This window comes from Lytechinus variegatus, chromosome 1 (assembly GCF_018143015.1).
Source record: "Lytechinus variegatus isolate NC3 chromosome 1, Lvar_3.0, whole genome shotgun sequence".
NCBI classification, from domain to species: domain Eukaryota; kingdom Metazoa; phylum Echinodermata; class Echinoidea; order Temnopleuroida; family Toxopneustidae; genus Lytechinus; species Lytechinus variegatus.
In genome coordinates, this window is record NC_054740.1 from 66,652,624 (window position 1) to 66,663,206 (window position 10,583).

The 10,583-nt window shown below is 37.7% G+C and overlaps 1 protein-coding gene across 1 annotated transcript in view; it reads right to left on the reverse strand.

Moving 5' to 3' along the window:
• Positions 1–8,779, reverse strand: part of LOC121420277 (dyslexia-associated protein KIAA0319-like protein) — a 68,004-nt gene extending 59,225 nt beyond the window's left edge. The window contains 1 exon segment of the mRNA XM_041614855.1: positions 8,682–8,779. The gene's annotated coding sequence lies outside the window, so the exon portion shown is untranslated.
• Positions 8,780–10,583: the final 1,804 nt, after the last annotated feature.

The window sequence follows — 10,583 nt, forward strand, 5'->3', positions numbered from 1 at the left end:
AGTTCTTCCAAATGCTGTCATGTACCTTGAGTGTACAATATGATGTAGAATTTACAACATACACCTGTAACATACATGTACAATGTACATCTGCTGAAATGGGGAATTAATTGGTGATAAATCAATATTGTACAAGTACATGTACACAGTCACAGACTAAAACCTACATAGTTCCTTTGATTTCCTACCCTTGCTTCCCTCACACAATGTACAAATGCATGCTTTTGTTTCTTGAACTACAATTAGAAAAAAAATGTCAATATTTACCTTGATTATACATGTAGCCCTACAGGTACAAGCTCAATACTTAATAGTGTGACTCATAGTGTCAAGGCATTAATGCCAGGTTAATATATGTGGAGTCTCCAGAAAGTGACATTGTGAAGAGTACAATACCAGTACACAGTAGATGGTTTCAAACCCCCTTGATCATAAGAATCCCCGTTAAATTACTCCTGCATTAACACAGCCCCGAAACATACTCTTCGGGATAAATTCTCGAAGTTAGGAGCATGCGCAGTATGGTCTGATAAGCAGACAAGGTGCGAGATTCAAAATCACTAGCCCAGCAGCCACCCACGGCGCCCGCGCCAAACGTCAAGCTGGGCTTAAAGTTCCCATAAATTGCTTTCGCATTGCCAAAATACCTGCGAACTTGGAAAATGCCTGCGAAAGTTCTCATAATTTTGCCAAGTACCTACTATTTAAGCGGGTATTTTCTTTCGGGGAAATAATGCCTAGTTTGCTTTCACTCCCGGGGGGGCCACTTACATTGACGAGTGGATACCATGCGCGACCAAAAAAACACGTAAAAAGGATGTCTTTTTCACGATAGGCCACGTTACGTACGTAACGTGATAAGGGTGTCAAAAACACTAAAATAATGAAAAAAGGGTATCCATTTCGTTAGGAAAATTACGTGCTTAGGGTCGAATTTGTGGGGATGATAAAACAAAGTTAAAATGTCTTAAAAAGGATGTCCTTTTCGCCCCAACACTTCGTGTTTAGAGTTCGATTTGCGCGAGGTGTAGAAGCTGGGTCGTACAAAACCAAATAAGACCAAAAGCCGACGACCGAATGACCCGTAACAATAATACATTCCTGTACGTGTTTAGGGGTTCATTTCAGGGAATATTTGCCAAGAGTATCGTTTTGTTTCCAATACTTGTTAAGGGTAGGGTTTCACACGCCAATACTTGTTAAGGGGTGCATTTTCAGAATATGGAAATTACGTGTTTAGGGTGATTTTCGAGACCCCATGGTCGCGCATGGTATCCACTCGTGAATGGAAGTGGCCCCCCCGGGCTTTCACATGACCAAAATACCTGGTATTTCCTGATCGGGGTAAATTTCCCGATCAGAGAATACCTGGAACTGACGAACTTCGAGGTAGTCTGAGTCTGAAACCATCTAATATGAGAATGACATTTTAACTTTATGTGTTCAAGCACAACTGATTATATGTAGTACTAGTACATGTACAATGTACATGCAATATGTACAAAAAAACAGCTCCTTTGAATCATTTTTAATGATTTATTTTCAAATGTACATGTAAATGTATGGAAGGGATGCCTCCAAAAAAATATTCACTGGCCCTACATGTAGGTCTTCTAATCAATGTCTTTGATATTTCATACCTTAAGTCCAATGACATTTTTTACAGATACTAAAAATTATAGAAATTAAGAAAGAAAAATATGCATCTATGTTTAGGTTCTGTTAAATGAAATCAAATGTAATCATTTTTTTTTTAAATCAGCAATTTTAGATGTCATTGATAGAGCAAGATATATTGGAATACAAAAATATTGACATGACAAAGAAATTAAGACAAAATCATTTTACATGTCAAGGATACATGTATACATATAAGGTACATGTACATGTAGGTGAGTATGATATTGAAGAATGTGAGGAAAATATTGAGATGATTAACTGTAAAGAAAAAGGTGACTTACAAAAATATTGAAGAGACAAAATAATTACAAATATGGCATACCAAAAAAAAAGCTTTACTTGTCTAGCAAGAAATCCAGTGAATATGAGATAGACATGATGAGAAATCACACTGGGCATTAGGGACATCTGCACCAGCCAGAGTTTTCAAACTGGCGCTATTTCTGATCCGGCAAATTATCCCAATCTGAACAATCTCAAGATAATATACAATGGAGATGCAATTATCACACTAGTTCATAGGATTAATCTTGAGATTGCAATCCCAAGTCAACTTGGGATTATTTGCAAAATAGTGCGCTACATGTATTTTACGAATTATCCCATTAATTCGCACTCGGGATTATTTATTCACGGCGCCATACCAAAATGCATCAATGCCTTGCTCAAGCAGGAATCGCTCTTCTTGTGATTAATGTGATGGTAGAGACAGGGTTTCTTGAATCTCGAGAGGGCTGATCGGGCTAAAATCTCAAGATTGAGCAAACTCGGGCTGGTGCAGCACCGCCTTCTATGAACTAGAAGCACCAAAGGAATAGACTCACAATCTCAGTAGGATTACCAACAACATGATTGTCGACTAGACAAGAGGGGCAAACTTCTTATGTACTCTTATGAAGGTACAAAAGAAATCAAAATGAAACCAAAAGTATTACATGTACATGCAAGTTGACTACTCGAGTAGATCTACATAAACATGCATTCTGTGTATTAACAGAGAGTATTATGCTCTTCATCTGTGCCTGGGAGGCGAAAAGCGAACTGAATCACTATGACCCGCAGGTCTCTCTTCCCGCAATAACTGATGGGGGGAGTGCAGGTGGGGTTTCCCCTACTCCTATACGAATAGTGCAGTGGGTTCTTTGTGCAAAGGTGATGACTCTGCTCTACACGGGGCCTCCAATTAACATCCTATCCAAGGGACGGAGTGTTTTCCATTGTAACATTGCCTGCATCTATGTAACATTGGGCTTCTCTCTCTCTTCTACATGTATCAGATGCCAGTATGATAATTGCCTGAATATTATGCTTGAGTGAGCACTGAACACATTTGTAAAGCTAACAGAATTGGGTTTGTGAAAATACTGATTTTCAAGCAGTTTCAACGAATAAAGGCAATAAAACAAATTGACCATAATATCTATTTTTCATATTTTATTTGCATTTTTCGATCCATGAAGATAAGAATGATAGTATTGCAACTTGCTTGAATAACTTTGATACTGAACATTTCAACCCTCGGTAAACATAACTTCACATTATTTGTGACAGCTGGATATGAGGGGATATAAACTCAAAGTAAACAAAAGTTCATTTCAAACACCTCCAATATTCTTCTTTCAAGGTTATGTGTTGTCCTTTGCTATTAAGGGATTTACACAATTATGCATTCTCCACACTTTCTCAAGCATGGCAACAAGAAAAAGAGAATAACGAGAAAAAAATCAAGCCTATTCAACTCAATCTTATAAGTAACTTTGCACACTGTAATCTTTTTGATATACAATACATGTACCAGCATCCACTTTAATAAATATACATTAAACTCTTTCCCAGTTTGGTGCAAATATGATGTTCATATTGTCATTAATAATAACAAATCATCAAGATATTACAAATTTTTCATTTGAACAAAGTGCAAACTTTTTTGATATGCACTGTATAATTATATTTCAGTTGGGACTATTAGCTGCTGGATACATCTACATGTAACTTCTACATCTAAGTGACATATTGGCATACCAGTCGCAGTACTTACATCATTTTTACATGTATAATAAGGATAACAATGGCATCAGGAAAATTAAATTTGCATTATTGGTATGAATGTTAGTTGTTATTCTCGAGACACCTCCAGACTAGTAGAATGTATGATAAAAATAAAAGAAATTAAATTTAAAACTTCTTGAAAGTAATAAATTTGTACAGTAATATAGGGCCTGTGCCAGTAGGCAATTTGCCCATCCCCAATTTCAAAACTGACAACAAAAACACTGGCACCGGCAAAAAAAGGTCCAAGTCACACAAACAGTTGACAGCGCTAATGCAGTTTCGCGCTGGCCAACTTTGAGCAAATTTCCCTACCAGATATTGTTCACAAAATGTCTTGGCAAGTGTCTCTGTCACACTTCAAGGTCAATAAACAATATGTGGCGAACAAACAAGTGAGCTGCCGCAGGCGAATCTTGGTGCTAATGCAGTTTTGCACCGGCCGATTACCAGCATACCTCACCACCAGTAAATGTTCACAAATGTCATAGCAAGTCTCTCAGTCACATTTCAAGGTCAATGTACCCAACGCTTTTCCGAATATTGCGATCGGTAATGCCAATGGCTGTATTTCGGCTTCCATCTCGACGACACCAATCATTCGAATCCTTAGTCAGACATCGCTTTACTTGGTTTCGCTGTTCACGAAGCAATACCTGACTTAGACCAAAAGCTTCAGTCTCTGTATTTTGGTTGTTCCGCTAACTCCGTTGGCTTCACTCACCAAATATACAGAGACCGAAGTTCTAGCGCGATATGTACAGGGGACCCAATGGCCACATGTTTGTGTATTAAGACCGGATAAAATGGGGAAGTGAAGTTGCGCGACAGAAGAGGTAAGTCACTGTTTTTGTTCCTTTTAACTTGATCTTTCCCCATTTTTTGACAATTAATGCTAAAAGGTAATATTAATTTGCATTTCGGTCGCGTTAATTTTCAAAAGTTTGATTCATTAAAGACAAAAATTGAAGAGCCCCGACAGGGGGATTTTGCATTGTACATGTAAGTCCCCTAATGGTGGCTGCACGATAGCATAGCGAGCCGTCTGTGTACGAGGAGAAATTGAAAAAACAAAAAAATTTTAAAATACTCCTTGAAACAGACGGCTACAAGCTGTCTACATGTATATGGTTGGAACTATCCCTTATCGATCAACTAATCTTTTAAGCATCATATCTGCCAAAATATTCATCAATTTTACCCAGTTTTCATTTCATTTGTGCAGAAAATTAAGCAGATCAGATTCCCATGTTTCACACGGCGACTCCGATTCAATCCGCATATATATCGACGAACAACGAATACGACGATTTTACATGCTAATTTGCACCCATCTTTTGAAACCGAACACCCGCGATACACTAAGTTTACGGCCGATTCTTGTCGCGGTGGCGAAGTATTTTGACTCTTCCAAATCAGTTATATGATGTCAACATGCTAAATCATCGTCTCACTACTTTCATTGCTGCTCAGGCACATGATTCGATGATTGACAACGGATATTTGTTCTAAAGCCATTTCCTATCGGATTTCTTGGTTTTTCAGCGGGGTTTGGGTCTGATGACTCTGATCTAAGCCTGAGTCATATCGATTATTTTGAAAACCGGTGTTCGACAGCTCTAATTCGATCGAACATCGATGCATCGAATATTGAAGGCGGGGAAAATTTAGTCTTTTATTTTTGCGTCGATGCGATGCGCTTTGCATATGCACTACGCACTGACGGTATGCGCTGGCGTTGGCCGGGTGAGCGTTGCACAAGCAGATGACAGAGCAAAGTTCGTTTGTATTTTCCATGATCACAAAACACACAAAAAAGGCCGGGGACCAAAGCAGAATTCTTCCCAAAATATCTTCAACAATGATATTTGCAGATGATAACATATAAGTTTAAAATGAAACAATAATAAAGACATGAATCACGCAGAGTCGATCCGAATGATTTTCGGTCGACTAGCATTCGCAGTCCATTCACCAGCCCCGTCCTCAGCTCCGTACACTCACTCTCCCGAAACGACAGGCGTGCTTGACGTCAGCGCCAGCAAACAATTGCAATCAACGGAGAGCGCTGTAACTTGCCTGAGATTGTGTAGTTGGATCCAAAATGAGCTCCAAATAAATTTATGGGAATAAATACGTAATTTTCTCTGGATGGTCATTTGAATTGCTATTCATTGCTGATATAACGATTGTGAGGAAAGATTGTGGAATATGAGTTATGACGATGTTCGAGAATTAATCCTGATAATGACAATCCAGTTTTTTAGACGCAATTGAGCATGCGATCAAAATAAATACGAATGTTTCGAATCGAGCCCTAAATTCATCTAAATTATTACGATTTAACAAGATTTTATGGTCATACTACGAAAATTGACGATGTCAGCAAAGTATGTTATGTTCATATGGAAAAAATAATACTGGGATTATTTCTATTTTATCTCTGGACGTCTCCTCCAAGCTCCGAGAAAATAAGCACAATGCGCATGCGTGTTTGATGACGTATGACATATTTTCCCATTCATGAAATCAGAGCCCAAAGTTGGGCAAAAGTTGGGCACAAACTAGCTTCAAATTGATGGGAAAAAATATCAAACGCAATTTTCTCTGTTTTGTCATGTAAAATGTTATTATATGGTGATATTACGAACTTGAACAGAGTTTTTGCATGTAGACAATGTTCGAGAATCAATCCTGACGTGATGATTATTTTTTTTAGACAAGTGCACTAGCTCGACTCAAGAAGTCAAGTCGATCGTCATGAGATGTCCGCCATTGAAAATTGAAACGAAATACAAACGTTTCACATCAAGCTCTAAATTCATATTAATGATTATCATATGCAAATTATTGTTAAATATTACGATTAAATAATGTTCTATGGTCATGATTTTAATATTGTTCATGAAAGCAAGATTTATTTTACGTTGATCGCGTCAATTTCCGGCCATTTTCTGGTTTGATTAAAGAACAGTACTGCGCATGCACGATCGATGGCCATGACTTCCATTCATGAATTCATCGTGCATAAATTATCTCGGCACGAGCAGACGAGTAAGACTCGAACTATGATCAAAATAAACTTCAAATTAATGGTGAATAGCATCATAATTACTCATTCGGTTTCATTTTGGGGGCAATAGAAATCAAGTAAGTAGTAGTAAAGTTGGACATTACTGATATTTTGATGATTGATTGTGTAAACCAAACGAATCGGCCGGCCGACGTATTTTTTTTTTTTTTTTTTCGATGCACCGATTTTGCAAAATCTGCACCGGTGTTCGATGACATCGATCGAACACCGATTTTAAAATCGATTCGACTCAGGCTTACTCTGATCAATACAATTTTGATTCATTCTACTAAATTTTTACTTTTTGTTGCTTCTTTTTTTCTTGTAAAATCGATTCTTACCGTTTCTATGGACATTGCGCCAACTCTCCCACGCGTATCGTTTGTAATACGCAATAATTTTAACGCGCGCAAGGTGGTCAGTTTCAAAAGAGGTGGTCGATATGTGGCAGTGGTAGTACTAGTCTCACCATACCCAACTAAGAATTCACAAGACAATACACTTTGATTAATTCTACTAAATTTTTACTTTTTGTTGCTTTTTTTCTTGTTAAATCGATTCTTACCGTTTCTATGGACATTGCGCCTACTCTCCCACGCGTATCGTTTGTAATACGCAATAATTTTAACGCGCGCAAGGTGGTCAGTTTCAAAAGAGGACGTCGATATGTGGCAGTAGTACTAGTCTCACCATACCCGACTAAGTCACAAGACAATGTCGAGAACGAAGCCGAAATACAGCCGTCTTGATCGCAATATATGGAAACGTGGTGAGAATGTTACAATTTGACTTTGACCGAGACTGAGACAGTGAGAGTGTTAAATGACATTTCACTTGAATCTAGTTGTGCCTTATCGGCTTTAATTGCCATTTCTGGACTGGTGGGGAAGCGGAATTGAAGCAAGTTTGCTCAAAAAGCCAGTCATGCCCACTTGTTCACTGCTACCACCCACTTGTTCACTGCTACCATCTGGCCTGTGGAGAATCTACAGGTGGGACTATGATATGCCAATGCTGTATAGAGCACACACTTTAAAAAATCATTAAAATATCACTTTTGTGACCAAAATTACTAATTTCCATACAGTTGCAATTTATTTTTCATTAGTAACTTGGGAATAATTTTTGTATTCACCAGAGCGCTCAAAAACTTGAATTTTGGGCATATTTTTGTGTACGCCCTCTATTGGTGGAAAGAAAAATGGCAAGAAAATTTTCATTTTTTTATCTCTTTTTTTAATTAAGATAAAAATAATTCAAAGAATCAAATTTAAAGAAGAGTCAAGTTGTATGAATAATAGGTGTAACGGAAACTGCCAGTGTAAAAAAAATCAAGCATTTGCCCCCAAAAAAGAGAGAAAATAAGCCAAACATTGCCACCCTTATTTTTCCACACATGGAGATATAAGTGAGAACAAGGTTATATCATAACCTTGTTCATTGAATGAGTGGTCATGCCAGTTGACAATCGATAAATCACTCACAAGTATTCACACTGTGTCAACTCAACTTTCGGCAGCCCAACTCTCAAAAATTTCAAGTCACTCAACACTGCACGTCACAGAACCACCATTTAAATGGCGCTACACACATTGCAGTGCAGAGACACTGAATTGGGTCATGCCAGCTCCAGTTCAGTGCGCCGCTGCCGCCGTAACGGGACCGTGCCCATGGTGCCGATATCTGCAAGACGACCCCGACGGCGATGGTCACTCATGTCTCGTCATAATTTATTTCGTCATTTTTTATCATGTCCCCATATCCCCCAAATATGTCGGTTAATACGAAGCCATTCGATGATCCCGTTCATTTAAACTAACATACTAATTTTCTAAAGTAAATTAACAACATTAATCATAGAAACGATTTGGAAACTTACAAGCAGCAAGCCACAATTTCTACAAAAATCTGCCAGCTGTAAATTCCACCATAGATCGATGATTATCGCTGCTACGGTAGCCGTGAGTTTGCGCGATGGAGAAAGCTAGAGATGTCTTTGATAATGCCCATGTGAAAATTTAAGGGAGGGGGATAGGGGAGGTGGATAGACACTCTATGCTGCTTAAGCTTAATTATGTTCTTAAAGTGGTACTTCAGGCTGAAAATAACAAGATCTGAACAGATAAAGTAAAATCAAACAGACAATTAAAACACTTCATCAAAGTTGGACAAGAAATAACAAAGTTAAATAAAGCCTATTTTCCCCCCATTATTTCGATGAACTATAAATATGCATGCCAATGAGCAAGTTAGTGATCTCATATTCTCACATGTTATTTTGTATTTCATTATATAGAATAATATTCATTCAAGTTTTGTCCACCAAGAATGAAAACAAGTAATTGGATTGGCAACTTTTAATTTCACTTTTTATTTACGATCCCCTCTGACTGCTCTTTTTGTGTCACATGAATATTTCAAGTATTATCCCATGTTTCTTTTGCTTTTTCTTTCTCTTGTAGGTTATAATCACATCCCATTTGGGTATTTATTTGGATACAAGGACACAGTAGCATACTGATCCATAACAATATGAGGGGGTCAAATACGGTACATGTTGGGCTGCTTGGGCAAAGTTTACAATAGGTCGATCACGCCCTCAAGCATTTTTGTTATTTTTTTTTACACAAAAAGTTTTTTGCGATAGATTTTGAAAACATATTTAGGAATTAATGACATATTTTGTTTTTTTCCTTTCATCCTTTTCTTGGTCGTAGACCTTGGCGGTGGGGGGGGGGGGGGCATTGAGGGCCCCCATCTGGCAAGTCCCCCCCATAGTCTGTACGCCCCCAGGGTCGGCACCGCATGAGTCTTCAAGTTATATTATAAAAGGAAACAATAAAAAGGCTAGCCCCCCAAAATGTAATATGTGTATGTGTTGATGTGTTGATGAAATTCCCCTTTTATTTTATATACACTCAAAGACTCCTAGATACATACTACATTTGTATTTATATTTGATCGTCTGAATTTAATTCATAACCTCAAAACTATATATACCAAATTGAAGGGGCCGCTAAGTATATATAGTTTTAAAAGTTGGGGCAATTTTTTTTTAAGTGACACCATTTCTCCAGCAGTCATCCTTTCACTGGCATTAAAGGGATAATCCGGGCTGATTATATTTATATGAAGCTCTAAATAGAGCAAACTGCTGAAAATTTCATCAAAATCGGATAACAAATAACGAAGTTATTGAATTTCAAAGATTTGCATTATTCCCGGTAAAACTAGGCATGTCTTCATGAATATTCATGAGGTGGGCAGTGGGCTGATCCCCACTTTACCTTTTCTTATTACATGAGACCATAATTATTTATGTGTAGGCCTACATGATGTTTCTCCATTAAGTTGCAGCAAGCCAATGCACTTAATTAGTTGTCAAACCAATATTGTTTTAGTTATCGGTATTTTGAATAAACCCAATTTCATAATTGTGATAGAAAATACAAGAACAAGTGGGGATATAGACATCATCAGCTCACCTAATGAATATTTATGAAGACATGCCTAGAATTGTTTCAATGGAATAATGCAAATCTTTAATATTCAAGACTTTTGTATTTGTTATCTGCATGATTTCAACAATTCTGTGAATTTTCCTCTATTTATTGAGATACAAATATCTTCAGGCCGAAGCATTAAGGGGTTTAGCCCTCGATGTCGAGATACTTGATGTAGTTTGGCAGCTGATAATAAAGGAAGCTACAAAAACATGCTCAGATGCCTATAGTGCCACAAGGCCTTTTTAAAATTCATTAATTGCTTTCCTTTTTTCAAC